We start from the raw sequence: 27,103 nt of genomic DNA on the forward strand, positions 1-27,103 counted from the left end.
AAAAGCTGCATTTGAAAAAGACCTTTAAATCCCCTCTGTGCTTTTTTTTTTGTAAACGCAAGAGGGTTCGCCCCGGGAAGATACATCAGACCATGCATTTGATTCAGCCCTGTTCTTTCATTTTTTTTTTTTTCTTTAGCTATTCAAACTATTATAGCATATAGCAGATGGCATTTGGGTATGAAAAATATTAGCAGCGCTTCTTTAAATAACATGCAGATGACACATTACAATCTGAGTGATTTTCTTATTAACATGTCTGTCACCATCTCATTTGACTCTAGTCTGACCTGAGGGGGGGGGGGGCGAAATGAAAGCAGACTATTGAAGAAGTGGGGATTGAGATATATATATACGGAGCGATTGGCACAGCGCTTCTGTTTTCTCGAACAGGAGACAGCTGCAACAAGAGCCGAACATCTGCTGCAGCGGCAACACGCGCACACACCTCGCTCCCTCGCTGTCACGCCTGAGCGGCCTTGAAACCGGACAGCGCCGCGTGTCTGACAACCGCCTCGTGTAGTTCGGAGTTTTCTGTAACTGCGCTCGTCACAGCCGTCGCTCACGAAGTACTTATTCACACCTCGGCTTGAAAAGAGATTAAAAACAAGTGAGAGTTTTTTGCTTTCCTCAAAGAACAGCCTTAGCTTTGCATCCAATCTGGCTTCTTGTCTGACTTGTGTAAACTTCTAGATGCTTCTGTAGTCTGTGTGAGCCCGGGCCATCTGTAGCCTCCGTCAGCGCCTCTCCAATTCTTTGTTGTAGCAGGAAAAAAAAACCTAAAAACTGAAAAGAAGCAGTGATTATATCAGCTCAGATGGAAGAGTGCAAACTCTCTCAGTATCGGCGAAATAACACGGCGGCACTGTTTTTTCTCTTCTGCACTGTCTGTTTCACACGTTCGCCCGTTTCTCTCTCTCTCCGCACCGGGGCCTTTTCGCTGGGAGCTGGGAGCTGGAGCTCGGCCAGCCAGAGCCATTTTGTCCCATTATGTGGTACTGTAAAAAAAAAAGAAAAAAACAGCTGCTGCCATTCCACACTGGTGAATAGGTTAAATGGTGACACGAGGAACAGGGCCCTTTTTTGTTGTTGTCACGGTCTAAATTGAGCGACAACAGGAGCTGGAGGTTCCACTGTTCCTTCTCGGCTGCCTTCCAGCTCCATTGCTTTTGATTTCCAATTAGCGGCCACTCAGTCCTGCAGCCGTTTTAGAGACAGAACTCTCTCTGCCGCTCTCGCTCGCTTTTTCTCTGTGTGTGTGTGTGTGTGTGTGTGTGTGTGCATTGATATCTATAAGCCACAGGGAGAAAAGAGGTAGCGCTTCAGAAGAAAATGGCTGATGCATTGATTAACCGAAATTAGTCTGCAAGTCTGAAAAGAGGATAGCTGGCAAAGCGTAATGGCCATGTTGACAAGAGTGTGTTGTGTAGATGACCGTTTCAGCTTGTGCCATCCTGACTGTGGGCTGCTACCATCAATACCAGTATACTCAGGTCTATGGGCTGTAAGTGCAGTTATAAAACAAGTGTTTTTTATTGGGATTTGCGTGCCATGTTCGGCCAAGGACAATACTTCAAATGATAAATGTCACGTTTCACAATGCATTTCTCTAATCGAACAGAGGAAATAGGCCGAACAAAAAGATACTTGTAAATAATGAGAGGAGAGGAGAGGAGAAATATTACACAAAAGACTATAGCGTCCCTCAGTAAAGTTCATATCTCCACCAAGGCCAAACAGTCTCTTATGCAACCCACGTTTAAATGCACTAGAACCGGATTTTTTGGGGGATCTGCAGACACTCATTTTTGTCAGTCCCAATTTATTAGGATCCATGAATTATTCTCTGAGAAATCAAGGACAATGTGATCCAGATCTGCACTCGAATTTAATGGGTTCATCTCCGGGGTCACCCCTCCACACAAGGAGTTGTTTGCCTACTGCTGCAAACAGACAAAGAAACAAATGCAGACAGAAACCTAACCTTCTTACATAATCTCCTTTTGTAAAAAAAATACTAAATATAATTGAGATCCTTTTCAATAATAAGAATAATAGAGGTTTCCCGTATTAGACCTCAAAGTTGCTGCCGCACAGATTACTTTCACTTCTCCGTCTCTGAGGAGTTGCAAAGTGTGGGAGGGGGCGGCGAGTGAGAGTAGTCGCAAAAACAGAGTTTGTGCAGGAATTGTTTAAATTCCAGTGGCTGGCGAAGAATAATTGAGCCACTAGTGATAATTGTACAACCAGATCGGACTCCCCTTTTTTCGTGACACAGGGATAATGTGTGATCAGTACAGAGAAAACCTGCAAATCATCAGCATCGAACACTGACCCCCCCGAAATTGTACTGTGCCACTTAGAAGCGAGAAAATACAGCAGCAGTGGCCAGCAGCTTCATTTTGAAGGTGTATCACTGTGGTTGGCCAAAACAAAACCAGGTTCCCTGTGCACCTTAAAATGCAGCGCTGCACCAGTTGTGGTGAAATGACTGGTGTGTGTGATGAATGAGGCCAGCTGTGTCAAAAAGAATCCCCCCCAGGAAACTGATGTCCTTGTCCGAGAGCTGCAGCGTCTCGGAGGAAATACATTCCCCTAAATATCCCACCAAGGGCATCGCGCTGTCTCTTTAATCACTTTAATCCAAATGTCTGGACAAAATACAATCACTGCTGCCGTGCACATAAACACCTTTATGCTGAAAAGACTGCGTGCACATGGGGTAAATAACAAATCTAACTCGATGAGCAACAGACAGTATAGACTTAAAAGTATGGACTGCGAAGATTTGAAGCTAGGATTGCCAAGCCTGGGAAAGCTAGCAAGAGCTGGCTACACTTTGAGAAAAGCTAATCATATCATCCGCTCTGAATAAAATGCTTGGTTGTGTTAATTTAAGTCCGGCTTTGTTGTTTTGTTTTTCATACAGCTTTATTTATTAATGGCTATTAGGACATAAAGACGATTTCTGCAAATAAGATAAAAACGTTTTTCAGAAACATATGACCAACCCAACGTTAGATTGAGCCTGTAACTACCGCTCAGTCATTGTGTATTGTATTGTTGTGGTCATAACATAAGATAAGATGATCCTTTATTCATCCCACGACTGGGACATTTGCGTTGTTACAGCAGCAAGAGAGCAATCAAAAATAGATAAAGCAAGTAATAGCAAATAAACATACAATATTATATATAAATATAAATGGAATAAAGATTAGTATATATAGTGCAAAAACAGAGAATATACAGTGGAGTGGGTTGCACAGACAGATTGAATATTGCACATTTAAGAGAGTTAAACCAGAGATAAAGATAACCACAGTATTTTTGACCTTGTAAATATCATATACGTTTCACCGTCTTGTGAACTACATAAACGTTCCACCATGCTGTGTGCCCCCAACCAGAGACATGATGGGGGGGGGGACAGGATAATCAACACAAATAAAAAGTGTTGATAGTGTGGCCGCCAGCTGCTCATCACAGCACAGCCAGTTCTGCCTTACTGCAGCAGCTAGTCAGAGGAAAACAAACGTTACAAAAATTGAGTCCACGCCTCGACTTAAACCCGTGTGTGATGACACGCTCACAAATGTTGCATCACAGAAGCAGTTTGTAATGCCCCCATCACTGACCACACCAAACATCCCCCAAATCCCTCTTGTCAATAAGAAGAAAGACAACATGAAGAACAGACGTCTCGGCTTTTCTTTGCCTTGTTAAAAGTTTCCATTTCGTGTTGTGGGTTCTACGCAGCATAACTAAGACCCTGGAAGCAGCTTATCTGCTTAAAACAGGAGGGTGAGAGAGGGTGGAGGAGAACAAAAAAAAAAGAAGAAGTGTCTCCTTCTTCCATCTTTTTTCCTGGTTCACAGACTTGGGTTTATTGAAGCCACCAGAGCTTTTGGTTTCTCCCTCTAGATTCCCCCCTCCGCCATCCCCGGCCAGTCTAATCCACTTAGGCCCACGCTGCCTCCACTGGTTTTGATTGGCCCGGCTTCCAAATTTACACCGCAGGACTCGGGGAAAAATCAATAACGTTCGCGGCACGTCGAAAAACCTCTTCTATTAAAAACACTAAATGTGATTAGATGAGGAGAGATATGGGACGGCTGAGAGCACTGAACTCGGGTTATTCCCTTTTTCTCTTTTGGCACAAACACTTTGATCAGGAGTCATTCTTGACAAAGTAGAATATTGAATAACATCACATCCGATGCGATTCCCCCCCCCATGTGGTTGTCTGCTATTTGCACTTCATGCCACGGTGTATCACATTAAAATGTCACCGCCATCCCGTTCACCTCCATGCCTCTCTGCCGAACAACACTGATGCTAATGTCATTGAAACCCCAGGTGCTTCCCGTAGCTCTTGAAGTCTGACATCAGTCCCTGCCACCCTCTCCCCCGGGTCCAATTTTACCCGGCACGGAGTTTTTCCGAGGTCCTCCGCTGAGGTCTCTGTTTTTGCGACACAACAGTAGCGGCGAGTGTGAATTTGTGTCAGACGGCATGGTAATGAGTGTCCCGGAGATTGAACCCCCGGTCTTTCCCCGTCTCCCCTGAAAACAGATTTGCTCTCACGTGCAAAACACAGATATTGTAATCACATTCCCACCCCAACGTTGATCCTCTCGGGGGATTTGTTGCACGCACACCGGAAATGTAAATGAATGCAGGGGGGGGTGTAGACATCATCTGTGATAAATCATATTACTGGTACATTCTGCTTAGCAACACAACCGCACTGGACAGTAAGCGATGGCAACTCGGAATTGGTCCTGAGTCTAGTATTTCCCCTCGCCCTACACACCCGGTTATTGTCGGCTCCCTCCATTTCCTTGTTTTATTGCGCATTTACAAGAAAGCAAAAACCAGTAGTTTAGAAGAATACATTCGTAGAGGGACCACTTTCAAAGCATGCTGTAATGGAAATCCGGTCTCTATTCCTCAAGCTGCCTGGGAGTTAGTACAGAAAAGTGCTGGAAAAACACAGAGAACCCTAACCCCTTAAAATATCCCGTTCCATAAATCTTTGTAGATATGAATGTCAGGTAGTAGAGAAGATGTGGTTAAATTATTCTCTTTTTTTTTTTGCTAGCACTGGTTCATTGTTTTTGCCGGGGCCTCCCTAATGTCTTTGTGGGGAACATGGGACCGCCATTTTATTATGCCGTTGGAACCTCGGACGTCGGCTGTCAGACTAACAAGCTCGGGGAAATGTTACACAGGTCCGGGCACACGGGGCAGGAGGTATCTGAGGGCTACTGAATTACCTCCGAGGCATGTGGAGAACACCTTGGATTCGTGGTGTGTTAGTGGGTTCGGCGGTCACGTAACACCGGCGCACGAGAAGCAAAAAAAAAACATGTCGGTAATAGATTTGGTTTCTGCTTACGTCCTCTCGGCATCCACCCCTCAAATTCCTGAACAACTGACAAATATTAATGCAACTTGTGCAAACTCTGGATTCTCAGGGGAGGACTATCTCAGACTTTTTCATGTCTCCCGATTAATAAATGATGTCCCCCTCTTGACAGGGACTATTCTTAAACCCCGGTCTGTACAATGCTGGGACACCATCATTTTTCAGTGGGAGCCAGTGACAGCCTCAGCCTGCATTGAAGTTTAGTTTTGCTGTACATTGTAATTTGCTGACGTTTCTTTTCTCTCTCTTTTTCTCTCTCCCCCTCCCCCCCCTTTTCCCCAATGGCCTGCTTACAGATGTGACCAACTATTCCACACTAGGTAAGACTCATTTCATTTTGCATTTGCGCTGTTCTCAAGAGCGAGGGTCCTGTTTTGAGTTGTCATGTGTCTTCGGGACTGAATGCATAAATGTGGGAGAGGGCTGGATGGGGGTGGGGGGTGGGGTGGGGGCTGGAAGCGGCACCAAGAGGCTGCTGTTTGCTCAGTAAGGTATGCAACGCTCTGCAATCCTCACCCATTTCCCCCTACATGTGTGCACGGGAATACACAGTGGTGGCTTTTTCTTTTTTTTCTGGCAAGCCGATTGTGGGCTCTGTGCCTTCAATTTGAATTTTATTCAAATGAGAATCAAATGGCCCAGATTGTTCAAAGAATACGCCGCCAGTGTTGACTTACACAAGCATAGCATGGACGGTGTCTATTTCGGTATCATGGCGAGTGTTGAAATACCTCACATGTTAAATAGTGAGCACTTCACACACCCCCCCCCATCCCGGTGACATTGAAAGTCCTGTTCTCATTAAATAACTTAACAAGAACCTATAAGGGAATTGCAAGTAATTATTTTCTTATTTTGTACTTAGAAAAAGTTCCGTCACCATTTTCCCCCCTTCCAGATTCCAGTAATTGGACTTTGGATATCGAGCACAGATCCGATACCAGTGGATTAACAAAACAAACACAAAACTTCATCCTAACATCTGGATGCTGCTAACTCTTTATGGAAGTGATGGTTGCTATTATTGTGATGCACTTGTGTGGGAACACTAGTGTCAGCCCTTGGAATGAAAGTCTTGCAAGCTGTGCATGTCACTGTTGCACTGCTGACTAATCGTGAGCAGTCACCCATTGAACTTCTCCCACACTGTGGCCCTGTCCAAACGTTGCACAACAAGAAGTCATGCAACACTGCTGATTCACATTAGCTCGGAATTATAAACACAATAGCAGGATATGCTCCGAGAACATTCCCATCATCAATCTCCCTGCGTGCTGACAGTTTCCTCATCTCGTCCTGCCAGTGGATTCTCTCTCTTGGGGACGTTGTATCGTAACTCCTCTCCTTGACTACGTGTCCGATTGGTACACATGCAACATCTGCTCTTACACAATCTTCGTGTTGACTTCAAAAGGAAACTTTTTCAGAAACACTTGAGCACTTATTTATACACAGATAGAAGTATTTGTGAGTTATCTAAGGGATATGTTTTTATAATTCCACTAGGGTGACTTTCCAACATGAAATAGTGCCAAATTGCTGATATTTTAGTATATTACTTGTACCAATATCAGAACTCTAACTCATATGACCATAACATGGAACATTGTGCTACGATGCTATAGTCTCTTCTTATGCAGCATCAAGAGAAATAAAGCAATCTCCAATGGGCAGTCTAGTCCAAATCCAGAAGCCAGTATATGAATGGCAACAAATCTGCCTTGTAAGACATATTCGGGCTTTATGATATCATTAGTGGCTCTGGATAATTGTTAGCAATAAAATCAGAAAGATGAAATGCCTTCACTCCTCCAGGATGCACTTTGCTACTCATCTTTCTCGCATATATGCAAAACAAAAATGGCAATCAACACTTTTCCTCACGATGCTGCTCTTTGGTGTAGAAGATTCCCACAAGCGCCCCCACTGGTCGTATCAGCAGCAAACAAGGGTGGCAGTAGATCAGCAGGTTTAGTGAGACGGGTTACAAGTACACTCTGAAAGAAACAAACAAACCCAGTGTGAAAAGGCCCCTTAGCCGTCGCATGCCGAGATCAGTGCAGCATCCCGTGTTTCGTCGGGTTTTTTTTTTCCTCGAGATGCTCAGCGGGCGGCGTGGAGTGTGATAGAGGTCAACTGCATGATTGAATCCACCGTAGCAGGGTCCCAGACCAGGACGGCAGGGCCCTGTCAACACTTCCCACAGCTCGGAGCATCTGTTCATGGAGGGAAAATCAATCATCTCATCTCCAAGGTGGAGCAAGTGTATTGGATTAATAATAAAAAAAAAAAAGGTCAACGCTTGGCTGCTTACGTCTTGATTACGTAGTCGTTCTTAACCTGCTCGACGTTTTAACACTAGTTTTGGGAGAACTCGTCGTGTAATTGAAAACCCGGTGCCACGCCACTCCACTGGCACAGTTTGGCTGCCCGGCAGAGCATCTGCAGGCAGTTCTGGTCCGGCTCTCGACTCTTTGAGGCAGGCGCGGGCTGACTGCTCGGAAACAGAAAACCCCCGGCTAGCTGAGAATAATAAGTACCCATGGGAAGCTGCCAGATGGACATTTACTGTGAGCCTAGCTGGAGAGGGAGAAATCTGTCAAACATCACACCAGGCATCTGTGGGGGAGCAGTGCAGGTTCACGTCCACTACGTCGGATGAGAGGAGTGCTCTTTGTCGGGACTAAAAGCTGTTAGATTTTTAACATAACGCATCGAGTTGCTGCATTTGCCTTCGTCCAAGGTCACTCGCATTACATTAAAGCCACCTGTTACAGCGGGAAAGCCTTTGAATAACGGTCTGGATAATGGAGGCTTTAAAGATGTTTATCATATGATAGTTACGGCCGATGCAGATGCCGTGCACTAAGTGCCGTGGAATAGCCTTCCTCGTTTAACTCCAATTTTATCCCTATTTCCAGGCATTCAGTGGCTATTAATTAACACTAAACTCAATTTGCAGCCAGGTTCTGCTGTGCTGCTGATGTGAGGAAGGAGATAAATATGTGAATTTCTGTTTTATAGTAGTGTCTCCGCAACGTGTCTCTAATGTCTCCCATCGACTGTTGGTACAGGCCATTGTTTCCGTCTCTGTCAAAACAGAATGAGTGAAAAGTGTGTTTCTGTCTTAGACAATCATTGAAGCCTCATTTTATTGGACTTGGAGTGGAATCGTCTTCTGTATACATTTCGTATATTCTACAATTTAAAGCGAAAGGCGAGGAAAATTACAATTGTCTCATTATGCTCGACTGGAGCTGGTGAAAAGAGGGAGAAGGAGAGAGAAAGCACAAAGAGTTCATCCCAGTATCGTCAGCAGTGAAATAGGACCTCGGTTCCCTTAGACAAGCTGTGCACCAGTTATTATTGCATTATGTCTGGCAGCCGTCCTCTCCGACAGGAACTGAGCCACACTTGATCAGCGATATGACACTGGCAGAGAGGAGAGTGATTGCTGGCTGCTCAGCTAAGCAAATACCATTATGCTGTTGAAGTCTAAAAGTAGATATGTGCTCGGTAAAAAAAAAAAATACTAAAAAAGGAGGCCAGCGCGGACAGTGTCCAAAGCACTGGCAGCTTCGTGATGCTCAGGAGCGGATTCTTCTGAAATGGTTTTTTCTGGTTTGTTTATCCCTCAGAGGAGGAGAACAATGCGATTCACAGATAACACGACACTTTCAAGGCTCCATCTGGGGATTCTGGGTGGAAAAACAAATATGCGTTTCATACTGTTCAAAATGTAAAGATCAAGCGCTTAATTAGAATCATATGTTGTTGTTTTTTTATCGTCACGCACATTATCTTTAATTTGGAACGCATAAGTCAAAGGTGATATACTGTATGTTTCGGCAAGGGTCCATTAAAGAACAACCGTAGCTGGTCCCCGTGGTGGGTTTTAATGTTAGTGCTTTCTTTCTTTTTACTTTTTCCCCTCCGGGTAACGAGCCATTCCGCTAATCGGGACTTTGTCAAGCATGTGTCAAAAAGCTGCCGGCGTTATTAAAAGCTCTTTCGGGATCTCAAAGTTGCTGCATGCTCGTTTTCTCCCCCCTCTTTTCTGAAGGCCAACTACTGCCGGTTAAGTTATTAAAAGGAAATCTGACTGAAAGCTTGTTAGAGTGACTTTGCACACACGTTCTAGGATAATTAGACTCGAGTGACGGATTCGCCTCGTCTTCTACGGCCATCCCTGAGAAGTCTGCTCAGAGTGCAGAGCGTGCCACTCCTCTGATCTAATTTTTGATTGTCAGTGTTCAATAGTTTCCCGCAAAGAAAAAAAAGCTGATCGCTCATCACGGCAAGATGATCTCACTTGTGACGATTCCACACGATGATGCACTAACGATAAGCTGCTCCGGTGCCCGGGGAGCGCTGCATCCATCAGTAGCTAACAGCATATGTTGACGGCACATTAAGGTGCTCTCGCTTTCTCTCTTTCTCGCTTTCCCTGTCTTCCTGTTCTATGAGCGGATCTGCAGCCAAGCATCTGATGCTCACTTCACAGGACAGGGTGTGTGTGTGTGTGTGTGTGTGTGTGTGCATGTGAGAGGCAGTGGGCATGCAATATAAGACCCTGTGTGTCCTGTTTAATCTGATTTATGTGCTTTCAAAGTTCCTACAGCCATTTATCATGCCCAGGGTTAAAGTTAACCCAAACCCATTAATCCATGCATCTACCTAACTATAAACCAATTTCTTTTATTGTTTTTCATTCCCAGTTTTGGAGGGATTTTTCATTATCTAAGCAAAGGAGGTTTGACTTTGTCAGCATTTTTGTGTGTGTGTCTCTTAGCAGGATTACACAATAACTACTACTTCATAGATCATAACAAAACTTGGATGGGTCAGGGGAGGGCCCATCGATCTGGTATTGCGCAAAAGGGCATAAATCCTGATGATTAAATCCTATTTAGATGTATTTAGGGAGTTGCTATCAACAAACGTGTGCAATTCCGTGCAGATCCGGACAAAAATCTGGATCTAGATTGTGTTTTTCAAAGCGGTGCAGCCTTTTTTTCCCCACTGGCGTAAGGTCAAGAAATAAACACCAGTGTTTAGCTAAGAAACTTAATGTGGCCTCAGCTCGACGGCTTATTTTGGGCCTTGGAGGAAATGTGTGTGCTCTACAGAGAGACATCGCAAGACAATATCAGCAACGAGGCCTGTTATTGTTGTTGCTATTCCCCTCTCTCCAAATAACACTAACCTCCATTAACATCCTAAACCAACTACAATAGTAAGACACTGGATTCTAACATTGGAAGGAAGCCTTGTTTACCAGACCCTCCATGTGTTGCATTCCCACGTTGAGCTGAACGCCAATCAAAGCCTTGTTTGTTTCTGCAAGTGGCTAAATTTGTGATTTTGGAAAAACTCTGAAGCACCAGACGCAGCCGCGGTAAAAAGGCTTCCATTCAGAAGCACACGTTTCTGTCATTAAAACAACAGAGTAAACTTATTATGAACATCAATGCCTTCAATTAAAAAAAAAAAAAAACTTAATTGTAAATTCAATAAAACAAACAAATTGGAAGTCTGCAGGAATGATACTTTGCATTAAGGCCTTCAGCTCCATTTCCTAACATGAGCACAATTGTTCTTATTTTAGAGTCATTGTATTTCAGCTCATTTAAATTGAATAATTACAAACTGCTTTTATAAATTTACTCTCTCCCTCTGTCTCGCTTGCGGTTTTGACAGCCCTTTTATGCTCCGAGTTCCTCCTCATGTCTGAAACCTCAGATATGTCACAGCGCGCATCCCTCTCAAACCCCTCCAGCTTTCCCTTTTTTCTATCGCTATTCCAGTGTTGACGCGTCTCTAATAAGCAGCGTTAATTAGCCTGCTCTTCAAAACTGTAATTTTCCATTGTGTCTTCGGGGTTTGGTCATTAAACGAACAAAGGCAGCGCCGCAACTGACACAATGGGCTTCGGTGATTAAGGGTGCAGCTCGAGCAAAAGTGGGTTTGGGAAACAATACGGGGAATCTGCTTGATTCGACATCATCCCGTTGGTGTCGACTAGACAGTTTACAGAATTGTAAGTGTAATGTCACTGCAGTCGTTTTTGTTCCTATCAGCTTGCAAATAACAGGAAGCTGCTGGGGATGTCGCACATGTGAAACTTCTGCGTCCACAGGAAAGATGATACTAATATGCAGCTGTCTTTTAAGGCTTGCAGCATCGAGCCTGAAGTGTTTTTTTTGCGTTACACAGAGAGAATCTTTTGGGATATCAGCAGAAGTCATATGGTCTCCTCTGAGACGACATCTGCCCCAGATTGGCTCAAGCCTCCTGGCTCCGTTCTGGCAGAACATTTGAGAGTGATGAAGACCCACTGGATAGAATCCATGGCCTTGCTTTTTTTTCGGAAGGTTGAATGTCAGAGGTCGCTGGGCGGCCAACCCATCTGCCGGCCTGGCACCGTCGCACACAGTGCCAGACCGGGTGTTAGCAGCCGAGTGGCATGTTTCGTGGGTGTGTAAACAGAGACAGGCTGTGTTCATAGTCTGCTTGAAGGTAGGCTGACAATGTACTAACTCGACAGAAGCCACTTTGACTGATAATGTACTTTAGTTGTGCAAGTGACACGCCCCGGTCAAGATGTACTAGCATTTGCCATAAGACAAGATGTTGTCCTTTTACAAAGTAAGATCAGTTTAGGGAAGACCAATGCAAAAGATTCACGTTTTCATTTTAAAAGTGGATAATTATTGGATTTCCTCACATTATTTTTGACCATTGAACACAGTAGGGAGTAAAGACAACCAAACAGAAACATTAAAACCAGTATCTATAATAATAATGATAACTGTATTTGTGTATCTCTTATCTAAACAAGGTTACAAAGTGCTTTTTTTTTCCTTCGATGGACTATGGAGTAAAATTGGAATATGACCATTCCATTCAGCAAAAGTTGTTTTCAGACAGGGCTGGAAACCATTAGATTGGTTGTTGCAGAATTCTTGGGAAAAGAAGGAATTTGCTTTAGACTGATTAGCTGGCGAGTTCTGTACTGCATCCGAATCACGATCCAGAATAAAGTATTTATTCAAGTACAGAGTTAAATATAGTACAACAAACTATGTGCTTTGAGCCTCGATAAGTAGCCTGATGTATTAAAGTGTCTCTTCTTTTTTAATTATCTTCAGCAGCACCACAGTCGGGGGGCAGCAAAGCATAGATCTGTAGAGGCTGCACCATATTTACCCTGCAGAGCTCTATGTACACAGAAAGCTGCTCCACCGTGTCCCAGTGCAATACTTCCCTCGCTGTCTTGACCGACACCAAAATAGAAACTTGTGTTAATTAGTCCTGTGCGGCCTGCCACACTGAGAATCCAGGTTTGTAAATACAGGAGAGGATGTGTCCTCAACTGTCCCCTGTTAAGGATTAAGGCCCCGGGCCAGATGGGAAATTTGAGCCAGACTATTTGTTTTTTGTTTTCTGCTCTGACATGTGCACTGACATTCCTGCAGCCACAAAAGGGAATTTACTCTGGGGTTTGTGTGTGCTCTGGGCCTTCAGTGACCACAGGCCACGCTAAAGGGTTCTCCTTGGGGGGCACAGAACAGTGGCCGCGGGATTGGATTCGAGCTTGAGACACATGATTAGGATAATGAACCGGAAAACAGGATTGTAATCTCACCACTGCTCTTACCATGAAGCAAAGCCACATTATTAATTACCCAAATAGAAAATGGTATAATTCCTGAGCGAGCTCATAGTGGGTTCTTTCTCTGTTTGCAATTGTGTGATTTACAATGTGTGCTAAATTTAAGATTAAGAAACATCAAACAAGGACACAGGTTATCATAGAGTTCCGTGCACCTGCCTGCACATGCGTGTGTGCACCTCACACTTTATGTTCAGTGCCGGCGTTCAGTGTAGGAAGTAGTGAGCCTTAGAGAAAACCGTTCAGTTTTACCCTGCCCCCCCACACGCCTGGTTATTACTTGTTTTAACCAATTTACTAAAAATAAATAAATCAGTCCAACCAACGTGACCAACCTGAACTGAACATGATTTCTAAGGTTTTGTCCGAACCAGGCCCGACGCGTTCCATCCCTGCTCGGGTCAGGTCTCCACACTAGAGTCTCCACTTCCTCCCTCTACCCAGAAATTGAATCCCAGATAGGGACGCTGCCATCTTGCGCTGATGATGTCATTGGAAACCAGAGTCGGAACCTTCCAATAATGAGGCAAACTGGGTTTTTGTCTTACTTGAATGTGCATGTGCACTATTACAAAAAAAAGGAAAAAGGTATAAACAAACATTCATGGCCGGTTGGACTAGCCTCACTCATAGCAAACTACTTTCTGTTTCAAAATAAAAGCACTACGGCCCTCACATCTGTATTAATCCTACCTTTAGAATGCAAATAGCCGTTTAACCAGGTTTTCACACAACTACGTAAAATGATATTTAATAACTTAAACATCACAATAGTCTTTGCAACACATATGCTGTAAAATTGAAGGGTATGGAGGCTGCAATGACGGTTGGCATTAAGTGAACCTGACTTCGAAGAGACAGGAGTGCGGATCCTGTGACAGACTGGATGACATTTGCTCACGAATTCGATGGCAGACATATTTTATTTTCTCTCAGCTCATCAAACTAGCAAAGCAAACATGGAACTCTGTCCCCAAGCATGCTCACTGACGTCTTCCCTGCGCAGAGCCCCTCTCCAGACGTAGAGTCCAATCGCCGGCCAAGAAAACTTTTTGCTGCAAGTGTCTCTACAACTTCTGATTGAAAATGTTTGTTTGTGCTATTCCAAGCTACGACTTCACGTTCCTGTGATGTTTGGTTTCGTGAGTTCTCAATTGGTGCACGGTGTTGTTTCTTCTCCCACCCAGGTATGAAGCGGATATTTCCCATAAAATGCGCATTGAACGCAGTTAACAAAAAAAAAAAGGAGACGTGCCGTATTCTGGAAATAATCGTATATGACTACATTTCAGTGCTGCGGTTATTTGCAATTTCAGGGTAAATAATGAAAAGGTTTCTTTTTTTCCTCTTTCCGCTCGGCGCTGCTTAAATTACGTGACTGTTTGGCAACAAGAGTCATTCATCACCAGGCTGTATTAAATTTTTTTTTTTGGAGATGTGAAGAGGCTGTTACATGTGTCACCGCAGCATTACATCCCGTCGTTAATTTGCTATCTTGTTACCGTACAACCACCTCTCACTTCCTTTATTCCTCCGCTCTCAAACTTTCCTCTTTCAACTGGCATGATAATCACCTCACTTGAAAGATGGCAGGCGCAGGAAATAAATCAAGATACTGTAGGCAAGAATAACAAGCTGACACTGCAACAGTCAACAGCAGTGAATAATCCATCCTATATTTTTTATTCCTCCCCCTAGATTTCTACCGTAAACAAAGACCGTTATCTATTTTCATCCCGATTTTCTCTGTCTTTTCCATCAGCAGAATTGTTTTTACACTCGTTTTCTGTTATTTCACATTTTCTCGCGGGTCCTTTTCGTTGTGGGTTTTAATTCACACGCACACGTCGTCCGTGTCATGCATGCGATTACACGCCTCACATTATTGACTTCATCAGTCATACGCAGTGAGGCAAACGACAGGCGTTTAGCCATCTTTGCACAAACCTACAGTATCCAATGCAGTATTCCTTCCTATGCCAATGCAGTTGTAAAGTATAAAATGCAACGCAGTAGTTTGACACAATTGTACAGAACGATTCATTTGATTTGGTCCCAAACGACGTGTAACTTAGTCAGTGTCTCTCATGGCAAAATCATGTCATCGGAGTTTAAGCCGTATTAATTACTGAGCCACAACAGGTAATTTACAGCCAGGCATTCAGGGAGGATGAGTTGGGCTGGGTTGCATTATTATTATATTAACATAATCCAGTCTTGTTAAATTGGATCAGCAATATTATTAAAGCAGGCATGGCTCTCGCTCGCTAATTCGCTAATTCCTCTCCTGCTTAAGTCCTAATGAGAAGTAAGAAAGCACTTACAAGGAAGCGTGGAGACTGAGCGGCAGGTAGAGATTATCTGTCTGCCTCAGTCGCTCTCTCGTGCGCGCGCACGATCACACGGGAGCTGGCACACGCAGAAACAAAGAAAAAGCATGTGCACAGTTTCGCTTGTAGTCTCAGTTCCTGTGCCTGCCTCCCCGCTCAAATGATTCACACTTTGTAATAAAGCCAGAGGGATTTTCAAACACATCATTGTAAGGGTTTTTTTTTGGGAAACTGTTTGGAAAGGAGAGACCAGCCGATACACGGTTCGCCGTGGAATGAGACTTTTGAAATTACAGTACTGTCAAAGGCAAGTGCTTAAATCTCACACCGAAATTACACGTTACCACATTAGAAATGATGAAGCTTCAAAAAAAAAAAAAAGGAGACAACAAAAGCCCCCAAAAAATGAATGTTATGAACGTATTCACTGCATGTACGAGTGTGTACAGCAATTACAAATGTGACTTATCCTCTCCAGTTGCCGTTTTTCGTCTCCGCTCTGATCTCGTGCCAATGTTCCGACACAGATTGTTCGCACTGATTCATGACTGTTCTCTGTCCTGGTTGGAGAGGGAGCTCTTCGGCAAATTGAGAGTCAACGTGGCAAACCAAAGACAGCGGTCCAACGGGAGCTATTTGCCGTCTTATCGAGATATCTGACGACGCACATGTGCTAGTTCAGGTGTGCACTCATTTCCATTTTTTGTTATCTGCCCGTGCTTTCAAAATTATTGCGAGTCCGCCCATCTGCTGTTCCTACAGACGCGCACACGCACACACACACACACACACACACACACACACACACACACACACACACACACACACACACACACACACACACAATACCCCAGGATGAATGGTGAATGAAATGAAGTATTATTCATTACGCACACACGTAATATGACAGTCAATACCCTATCGATCACTGTGGAATTCTAATTTACCCATAATGACACAACATTAAGTGAGCCCGATTGATAGTTTTTACACATGGGAGGACACAATTATGTTCCACACACACACACACACACTCGCACCCGGCCTACAGGAGTCGGCTCTAGATTCACATGCACACTCCCATTCCACAGAGTTATTATCTCATTCTCCATCGTCTCGTCTTTTCACAAAGCCCTCAGGGTGTGTGTGAGGGACGGTCAGGGTCGCGCTCGCACAAGCCCAGGCCGTACACCCGACTGCCAACGGAGGACCGTGTTAGCACCGAGTGCGACGCCCGCCAGGAAAAAAAACAGGAACGGGAAAATGGAAAGAACACCGTGGTGATCCTGCGACACAATGTGGTGCAGGACCCTCTCGCACCGGCCTGGAGGAAGCAGCTGCTTGACTCTGTCAGAGATTTCTGCTTATTCGGAGATTAGAATTGGAAGGGGAGTATTAAGAAGACAGGTTATTACGGGGGAGATAAGGCTCTTTACAGAAACATAATACATTATGACCAAAGTGAAACAGGGGCTGCTCGCACTGTTTCTCAAGGCCAGTTCTTGGCCTGCGCTCAATTTTGTGAGAGAAAAGAAAAACCATGTTCATTTGAATTCCACCCTTTCTTCATTTACTCCAGAATATTCATATTTCAAACAGTGCATGTCAGTAATTAAGACTACTTCAAAAACTCTATTCAGTATTATTACTCCAAATTTATGATTTATGATGCCTTCTTCTGGGATTTCTGTTGAATAGCTGACTCGGCGTCCCATCCACTTCATTATAACAGTGTTTTAATAACAGCTCCAACAAGGTGAGACGGGGGTGGAGGTGTGTACCTGCCCGACACTTTAAGAGACAAGGGCTGCCTGTCAAACTCTGACGTCCAATCAATACTCGTCTTTGTGAAGACTTAACTTTTCATGCCACGGTGGGTTTTCTTCTCGTCAAACTTGCAAATGAGCCGAGGGATTCATTTCGCAGCCAAGACACACAACCGTCCACTTCCCGGGCTCGTACACACCCGGGCTCCGCGCTGCAGCTCTGCAGCTCTGCTCGGACACGGCGCGCCACTGTCGCACTGAATTTCTGGACTTTCTATTGATTCTCAACAGTGAAGTCACCATTGATTTGACAACTTAACTTCTGGAAACTCTATCCTCCTCCATCTTCGAGATTTCTGATTTCAGAGTAAGGCAGTGAAATGCCCCGGCGCATAAAAATGCATCAGGGAGGATTCCAGAGTTCACGTGGTGGAACAGTGTGATAGAGGCTATGAATTTCCAGATGCTGCCCTTATTACATCTGCCAACAAGGTTATGTTTTCAGTCCCGCTTGTCTGCTGTTTTGTTTGCTTGAATCGTGAAACTGATCAGATTTGAATGAGGTTTTAAGCTTTACTCAGCTGTAACAACTGAATTGTGAGAGGTGAAATATAAATCCTTTCTTCTCCGAGCATATTTCATGCTACACCATTTGGGTGTTTGAGGACAACAGATATTAACTCTGAGCTAACCTGCCGAAATTCCGTATATTGCCGATAAAAGCTACTGCACGACTGTAACGGGACAAATCATGACGCTCAGAAACAGAATCAGCATCAATATTTGTCAGGAGCTACTTCGGTGTTTTATTGTTGGGCAGGTTTGACCTATTTGATGAAATATCTCAACATCCAGTGACAAGAGTGGCACAAGATGTAAAGACAGTCTTGGTTTGCAGGGGACCTTTAACACAGACTGTATATAAAGATGGACAACATGCCAGCTGCCCAAATCATCTCGGTCGCCATCTGCTGTCTGGCTGCAATAAAGGTCAAAAAGCCTGCCTCCTCCATGTTAGTGGATTGGATATGAACCAGACAAAAAAGTCTAAGTGAAATAGTTGTTAAAATGGTTTATGTCATTTAAGTTTGTTCTTATCACACTGATGTATGATAAGTTATTTGATGCTATAAAAATGCTTGACGCGCGATTGATCGAGCGCATGTAGGCAAAAAAGATTGCGGCACCCATACACAAGATATTTTAGCTTCCTTTTCGTACAACTGGAGGGAGTCGAGACACATCATCGATCTTTATTAACGTCGATGAGCTCTACTAAAGACTTTTGTGATTCCTGACTTTACCTCTCGCATTGCCAGTTGTTAAGATGTTTGACCTATAAGCATGGTCCTCACAGAGAGGCCTGTATAGACTCACTAAAGACTACATTGCAAAGAAAGAGGGAAAGAAGTGCTTGGAAACAACATCTCCATGTGTCTCTGTCCGAGCAGCAGTGGCGTACATTGCCCCGAGGTGACAGCCCAGACTACTAAATCACAGAGTTAGTGATTAGCAAAAGTTGGAGGGGCCTCGCGCTGGAGCCAAAGCCCAATCCAATAACTCTCAACATTGAAATTAATGTTTGTCTAGGAGGTGCTGTAAAAATGTTCTCTCGATTTTTCCACTTTCCACATTAACATCTCGAATGAGGTTATCGCACCCGCGGGGGGGGGGGCGCTGACACCTTGCTCCGATCCACACTTTCTCTGTAGTTAGGTGAAACACTGTACATATAAATCTGCCCATTTTGTGTCACATCCAGCGTGTTTCACAAAAGCAAGACAATACAGCTGTCAACAAAAACAACGCGAGGTGTGAAATTCGCCGCAGGGAGACCACACATTTACGGTGTCAGTGATATACTGAATAATACATTACACATGGGAGACCAGGACGTATATAAACGCGACTCGACATACCGAAGGAACTTTGCTTCTCTCACTTCTGTTGTTGGGAGAAATACTTTTTTCCAACACGCCCGCACAGGAATAGCGATGGCAACATCTTTAAATTTAGAAACGACGCCTCCTGAACATGTGATGAACACTAATTAACAGCATTTTGGCTCGAGAAAAACGCTCGTCTCCTGGCTTTGTGCACATTGCGTCCCCTGGTTCCTGTGGTGGCAACAGACTGAAAACTCTGTAAGATGTGGATCCCTGCGTCCCAGCAAGTGTTAACCTCCTGTTTACCCCCACTCGCATCTGCATGAGTCTCCTCACTGTAGATTTCGCCTTCTCACAAACTTTGCCGAACATAGTTTGCTGAGAGTGAGAGTGTCTTGCTTTTTTGATTTAGCAAATTAACCCCTATAATGGGGCCCATTTCCACGTGTGGTGTTGATACTTTAAGAACAGTGGATATGTTCAACACTGGTTAACGAGTTGTTTGCTTATTTTATGTTTAATTCAGGGTGACGGATGAATTGAGGGGAGAATTAAAGAAAGATTGCGTATTGACCAATTTACATATAAAAGGCAAAATAAATTGTCTCTTTGCTCGGAGGGAACGTTTTACAATATCCATTTGGGTGTTTAAGTTCCACTTGATGTTTAATAGCCAGAAGTGTCTACACCCCATTAGAAAACAAATATATTCAATCAAAGCTTCTGTGTAATTCAGCATCAAATGAGCAAGAAATGAGCTGTTTGGATGACACGAAAACACTGGATTTGATGATATAAACACCTTTTCCCTTATTTTAAACAGCAGCTGACCGTGTTGCAGTCGGCATCAGCCAGGTCTGAGGAGCAGGAAGTGAGCGTCTGAGTGCTGGGCATCGTGCCCGGACCTGCCTGGTCTGTGTGATGTATCCACACTGAACGGCTCAAAGCGAGACCTTGAACTCAGTCAATATCATTTTCTGTTACATTTCACACCGAGCTCCTCGTGGCTTTCTCGAGCAAACAAAGTGCGACGGGGGCATGTGAAGACAGGAGGAGTGCTGATAACCGAGCAGGGTGTTGGTGACAACTGTCGGAGCTTTGCATTATCCATAGATAAGACTGATGCTTAACGGATCAATCGAAATTGGGGTCCCGCATTCTGGTGTTATCGCTATTCCATTGTTTCTGCCTGGCATCAAGGAATTAGATTAATACTGGAGGATTCCATAGTACACAATTTCTAACAACATTCACGTGCTAACAAAGTTTATATGTTTTATTTATGCATATACAAACAGACATTGCAGAAACTGTCGATTGAAATGCTATATATATATATTTAATTTATTATTTAATATTTAATAACTTGTGTGTCCTCTCTACGGAGGCCGCCATGTTTTTTACAGTAGCCCAAACTGGACAAACTAAACACCTTTTGAGTTTCTATAACAACTGAAGGCTACCACAGGTTCTCTTTCATGTTTGGAAGGGGAGGGTGAGGTGAGGGGTGTTCAGCTGCAACATGAAACTTCACCACTAGATGTCACTACATTCTACACACTGAACCTTTAAGCCATTTTAGGACACGAGTCACGACAAACATTTTTGAATGTGTGATTTCAAGAAACAAACGAGTCGTAGGTGTTGTAATAATCCAACACACACACACACGTCTCTCAAATTGCACAATATACTGTGTAACAAATGACTGTCTAGAGGCTCCTTTAACTGCGTAGCTCTCATCAGACACAAGTTTAATACTTTGTGAAATCTGACTAATGGCGACTATTATACCGAGCAAGGTGCCGACGAAGTTTAATGCAAACCATTATCTCCCCATTAACGGCGTTAACACAGAGGGATAAAGCAAACAACTAGTCGGCTTCTTCGGTGCTTCTGCTTCACCACTGCCGGGCGCGCTGCACTTCCACGGCTTGTGAAGATCCAAGCCCAGACTCTCTGAGGTGTATTATTCACATAGAAGTGGAGCTGGCTGGCGCAGCCCTCATCCAACACTCATTTAAAAGGTGTGTGCTCTCCTAGTCTCTCCTGTTCCTGGTGCTTACCCTCATACTCTCTCTCTCTCAGACCCTCTCACACTCTGCTTTGCTGTAGATGTTTCTCCACTCCTCGTCTCCTTATCTCCCTCCTCATTGGTTGCCGTGCTTTTTCAGACAAGGCTTCTCTCTAACAAAAGGCCACCCAATCACACACATTGTTATTATTCCTGGATTAAACTCCTTGTCAGAAAAGAATAATAATCAAGTCACTCAAGCTCTATTAATAAGATGGAGTATCCGCGTTTGGCACAACCTAATGGATGTGTGCAATAAGCCCCAGCTATTAATGTTTAATGTATAATTGAATGTTCTACATGGCCAAACTTGTTTACTGGTATAATTGATGCTTCTGATTTTCCCCATTCGCCTGCATACACCAGCATAGGGGAGAGAGACGGAGACAGATCGGTGGTGGGGGTCAAGCCGCAGACGTCAGGCGTAATTATCGCGCTTGAAAAAGGGCACGTCAGACGAGCTCTTAAAAAGTAGCAGCAGCCCTTCAGAGAGCTCGGCAGGAATCTCGGTGCGCACATGTGTTGTACAACTTGTAAATTCACCAATCGCCAGAAAAAGAACAACACAAATGCACCGTGCTGATTCATTTCTTTTCCCACATCTGCAAACAAAGCCCTCTGAGGCTCCAAATTACAGCCTGAAAGGTGCCAGCTTTATATTTTGTGTGTGTGTGTGTGTGAGGCTTTGAGTGTGTGTGTGTGTTTTTCTCATTTCATCCACTGGGTTTGGTTTGCGTGTTTACCTGAGAAGAACAGCAGGGTGTGACTGAGGTGGAGAGAGCAGTCTCATGGTCCACCGCACATCAGACACGGCCGAGTCTCCAGAGTGAGCCCTCGTGCTTTCACTCTGCCCGTCTTGATTTCGCTTGATGCAGGGCCTGATGGATGAGAGGAAAACACGTCGCCGTGATTATTCGGATCGATGCCGTGATTTAAATTCCAATCAATTTGATCACAGGACTGTGTTGTGATCCATTTGGTCCTAAACGGGATAAATTAGTAATAAAATATGAATGTGGCGTTATACCATTTAGTATCTATGCACTTAAACATGTAGTTCTTTCCAAGTAAATTAGTAGGAATAGATACATCACATAAGAGAAAAATAGCTCTAAATTTCTAAACTAATGGTAGTAGAAAAAAAAACAGTATTATACTGTAGCTACAGTATATTCCAGCTATTTGCTTTTGACATATACCCATGGAGACCATGCAACAATTTAAAAATGTCAATTTAAGCCTTATTTGAGCTGTGACCTTTTCCATAATAAACACCTCTTTAACCTTTTCTTTCCACTGTTTCATATTTAGGCATTGCCGCTGCAGCCGGAGCATTGTAATACTTTCCTTTTTTAAAAGCAATTTAAAATGATATCCTGACTAAATAAAGTTTGTTTTTTCATTATTTGATTTCCCAAGTGCGTGTTTTAAAAAAAAGCCTTGGATCGTCAACATCCTACCAGACTACCTGAGGTTTCGGTCCCGTAATGTAAACCACAAACCTGAAGAGTTTCCATATTGTGTCATTATAGAAGGTTTTCTGAAATATCTGTTTTTGACCTTCCTGTCAAACTATTTATTCATTTATGGAAAGACAAGCATGTTTCCTCTTATTTGTTTTTTCAGCAAAAGCAGAGTCCAGTCTTCCTTTATAAAATCCTCAAAAACCATCCCTCCTCCTTTTCACCTTTCATCCTCACATCTTATAAAAAGACCGGTGAAGTTAATGGTTAATTTTCTTTGCTAAGTCAAGTCTCACAGAGTGTTGATGCCAGACTGACGGCACCTAAAGCTACCGCTGACAGCTCTGCACCGTCGACGCTAACGCCAACATTAGCTCCCGCAGACTGACAGGACGAGCTGCTGTCACATCCTTGGAGTCTCATTTTCCCCCAAAACTTTTTTAAGGTTATGAAACTAAAGCGATATATATACGACGCGCTTAAAAGTTTGAACAGCGAGGATTCGAAAAAAAAAAAACTCTGTAAACCTGCTGTCCGTCATTTACACTCAGCCGCACTGCGCAGCTACACCTGCTGGCAGCCTGACGTGCGGCGCGCCAGGCAAAGAGGTGCAGACTGCAAGATGGCAAAGCTGCAGAGAAACCCTGTCTGGTTTAAAAACTGGGGCTGATATTTCATGGAGGATTGGAAACATTTTCACATTCAGCTTGTTAGACCGACGCCAACTAAGATGCAGCTTCAGAGTTTGTTCCCATGAAACCACTAAAGAGCATCTTTAACTAAGGAGCACTCAAGGTTTCCCTTTTTCTACTTGTTTATTTGGGTTATTTTAATTTTAAAAAGATCAAATTTGCATGTGACAGGTGTCATAGCTGCCAAAATCAAAGGTTTCCAACTTAAACTACAGCTGTAACTTACCGTTAAAGCCAAGGTTTTTTATCTTTTGATGAATTGCAATCTTTCAAATAGCGATTTCGATTTAAAACCATTTTATCTTCCAGCCGTTCGCTCTCTATCTAGCCACCCATGTACTTTAATATATCGTCTCACTGAACACTTTTTTCATTTTGCCCTCCTCCCCCCTTCTCACACTTCCACTCACATCACTCTGAGCGATCGATAATCAACGTGCACGGGCTGCCAAAGACAACTCACCTGTAACACTGTGTACAGTGACTGGACAATAGCCAAGCCTTGATCTACACAAACAGAAGTGCTCACAGATGCGCCCTCACGCCTGCTGGCTTTGCAGAGCTTCACACATGGGGGGGCTCTGTGTGTGTGTGCATGTGCGTGTGTGTGTGTGTGTGTGTCTCACGCCTGCTGTTCCTTCCCCACTACTTCCTCCCCGGCTCCATAACCACGCTGTCTTCGAGTCATTTAGATTTCTCCCAGGTGGTTCGAATTTAGCTTGAACTTACAGGCGGGTTTAAGCTGATGAACAGCTTTTATTGAACATGAATAAATTTAGGGATTGAGATTAGTCAGCTCCTTCCCTCTGATGATCCGAGTTCGCCAGAGGATGTGCTCAGCATTAAAAAACTGCACCGAAGGAGACAAAAATGTGCACAGCTTGAACGGGAGAAAGTGGGGCTGGTTTCTGAGCGAGCTGGGAAGCGTGCAGACCCGATTGTGACAATACTGCATGGTGCATACAGAGACATCCTGTGTAGGGTGACTCAGGTATACTAGAGAATTTAGTTACCGTCTTGTTGCCGAGCTTAGAAATTCTCCTCAGGTCCGCAGTTGCTCTCCCAGCTCCTAATCTCTTGCACTCGTGTCATCTTATCGCCGATGTCGATCTACCCCATCCTTGTCCATAAACTACCCCTATTATTTAGCCTCTTCAAAATTAAAGCCCATGACACCAGATCTCCCCCAGCGTGAGTAATATCACAGCCATTGACCTTCCCATCCCTCAAGCGGGCACCGACGGGCGCATTGATCGATCCCGCTGATGGCCTTGGTGCTAATCTTCCAGGGGGCCGACAGGAGGTGACGGTATTTCACCGTTCAATCTCGTGCAATTACCCTCAAAATAAACACACTTTGGATAGCGGCTGACCTTCCGATGAAGCAAGTTATGGAGGTGGGCGGTTGTCTGCACGTACCTGTGTCAGTGCTGTTATTTATCAGTCATAAACAAAACATCCCGAACAAGGTGGCAGAGACGAGTAAAGAATAATGCGATCAAGTCTCTTATAATGAAGCTCCACTTCCTGGAAAGCATTTAATGTCCCAGGAGGTTAAACACAATTTCACCACTTATTTTGTGAATTTATTTCTGACTGTACGTAAGTCCCCTTAAGTCTATTACACAATAACATGGAGCGTTTACGTAATAAAACTAAATCCCCTCAGGGAAGATTATTACTGAGGTTAAAATAAAAGCTGATGTGATGAGATCACATGAGCTAAATTGAATAATGAAATGCGCCGTAATCACTCTGGATTCAAGCAGCGGTAATTAGACCAGATATGACTCTTAACGTACATAATAACAGTGATAACAGCATGGCTCCGCCGAGGTCTCGTCTTTGCCATGGGGCACAGAACGCCGGGCCTGTAAATACCATCTTTGAAGAATGAACCAACCGAGCGAGGCCAGACACACGCATCACTTCCCTTTTAAGTATTCCACAGCAGACTTTCTACAGAGATATCCCTCTGAGCTGCTATCTCATACGCACCATCTTAAAACAACAGCACAACAAACGCCGGCGAGAAAAATCAATAATCAACAATAAGGGAATAGAAATGCATTTGTTTGTGTTTCTCTTCTGTTCTTGACGGTCAAAAAGTAAAGTGTTTATATGGGACATTTGTCTGTTGGTGCGTTCGAATGTGTCAACAGAAAGTGATCGGTGATCACTGTTTAAGTTTAAATTAATAAGCAAAAAAACAACAACCCAGAATTGTTAAAAACAGAGGCGTGCATATTTGTACTGACTTTACTGGCATACATCCAGCTCCAAAGATACTGGAACCTATATTTCCCGTAATGCAACTGGAAAGCATTTTAATTCCCATTTACTCCAATTCCCACAGCTCCAGTTTGTAAAGCAAACATTATCGCTGCTTTTGGACATGCACTGAACTCTGTATATAGGAACGCAAATGTCTGAGTGAGAGTGGACTTTTCTCCGGAGTTCCTCCACCCCTCATCTGAACGCTCCTGAGATTCCTGTGTTGTTGTGTCTGAGCGGAGAAGTTCCTCCTGCGTTGTGGATGCCAACTCCTGAGAAAGTAAGGAACCAATTCTGCGGGCATTCTCTTGAGCTCATGTCTAAAAACATGTTTTCGGCCGAGGTACCCCAGGTGACACCGGAGTGGCTATTTTCAAACTTTGCAAACCTCCTGTCTTGTGTCTCTGATTCCCTTCTGATTCTGTTGCGTGTCGTTATTATATATATAATATATATATAATATATATATATATATATTATATATATATATATATATATATATATTCTGTGTACCACTCAGGGAGACATGATTTTGTTGAACAGCTGTGCAATGACAATAATTCCATTCAATTCTCCTGATGAAGCCACAGTAGACATAGGACACTTGTGTGCATCCTCATGAGGAAACTGAACTCAATGTGCGCTCCGGTATAATACACAATATCATACTCACTGGGCTATTTTAGTAAACACTGCTTGGACAGAGTATCATCCTGGGAGTTTACAAGCAGTGAGCGCATTGCCCAAGGGCACTCCAGCAGGGAAGAGGCCCTCAGACACGTGGGCTCCAATTTGGCTATTCTGGTTGATGGACAGTGTCTCTCACCGCTATTCCGCCCCTGCCACTTCCACGGGACAAAATTTCCTCGGTGTGACAGCTGAAACGCAATTCACTTGCAAACTTTACAGCCACTTTCATCAACCCCGCTCTCCGACTGGCCATTTAGGAATGAGCCCCTCACGCGACTGATTGTAGCGAGATGGGCATCTGCCCGTCCGGATGCACTGTGGCGGCCTGCTGTTGGGAAGCTGAAGGGACAGCGACAAGCACTTAGCTGGTCCCTCAGCTACCAGCCCCATTTCCTTCCCCTTATCTAAAGTGACAAGAGGAGTCTTCCAGCCCTCCTATGCCTGAGGCTCATCCTGCCTTATCTCCCAGTGTACCAGCACCACCAGCTATCTTGTGTCCCTGATTCCCTCCGTCTAAAAATATGCTAAAAAAAAAAAGGGTGATGGCATTGCCGGAAATTCAGAAGTGTGAACAACTTGTGCTGCTCGGATGTTTTTCACCGATCGTATCACAGAGTGATGGACTCGGAGCAAGCGTGTGCAGGACGTGGAGATCGGCGCCGGTGCGTTCTCCTGTGTCTCGTGCCCGTGTACAGCACCGGCCTCAACGCCACATGGCCGCAGCCGGTGATCCGATAAAGTGTGTGCGGGGAATGCAAAGCGAGAAAACGGGAACTAAAGCAGACGCGCTAATGAGATATCGATTGTCCCCACTGATGTGTC

At 44.1% G+C, this 27,103-nt stretch overlaps 1 protein-coding gene across 42 annotated transcripts in view; it reads left to right on the forward strand.

Annotated features, from left to right (window-relative positions):
- The window catches only part of LOC118102710 (receptor-type tyrosine-protein phosphatase delta), a 344,139-nt gene that overhangs the window by 92,762 nt on the left and 224,274 nt on the right, over positions 1-27,103 (forward strand). For all 42 annotated transcript variants that reach the window (XM_035149111.2, XM_035149118.2, XM_035149127.2 and 39 more), the window contains exon 4: positions 5,728-5,751. The gene's annotated coding sequence lies outside the window, so the exon portion shown is untranslated. The remainder of the gene's footprint in view (positions 1-5,727; positions 5,752-27,103) is intronic.

This window comes from Hippoglossus stenolepis, chromosome 23 (assembly GCF_022539355.2).
Source record: "Hippoglossus stenolepis isolate QCI-W04-F060 chromosome 23, HSTE1.2, whole genome shotgun sequence".
Classification (NCBI taxonomy): domain Eukaryota; kingdom Metazoa; phylum Chordata; class Actinopteri; order Pleuronectiformes; family Pleuronectidae; genus Hippoglossus; species Hippoglossus stenolepis.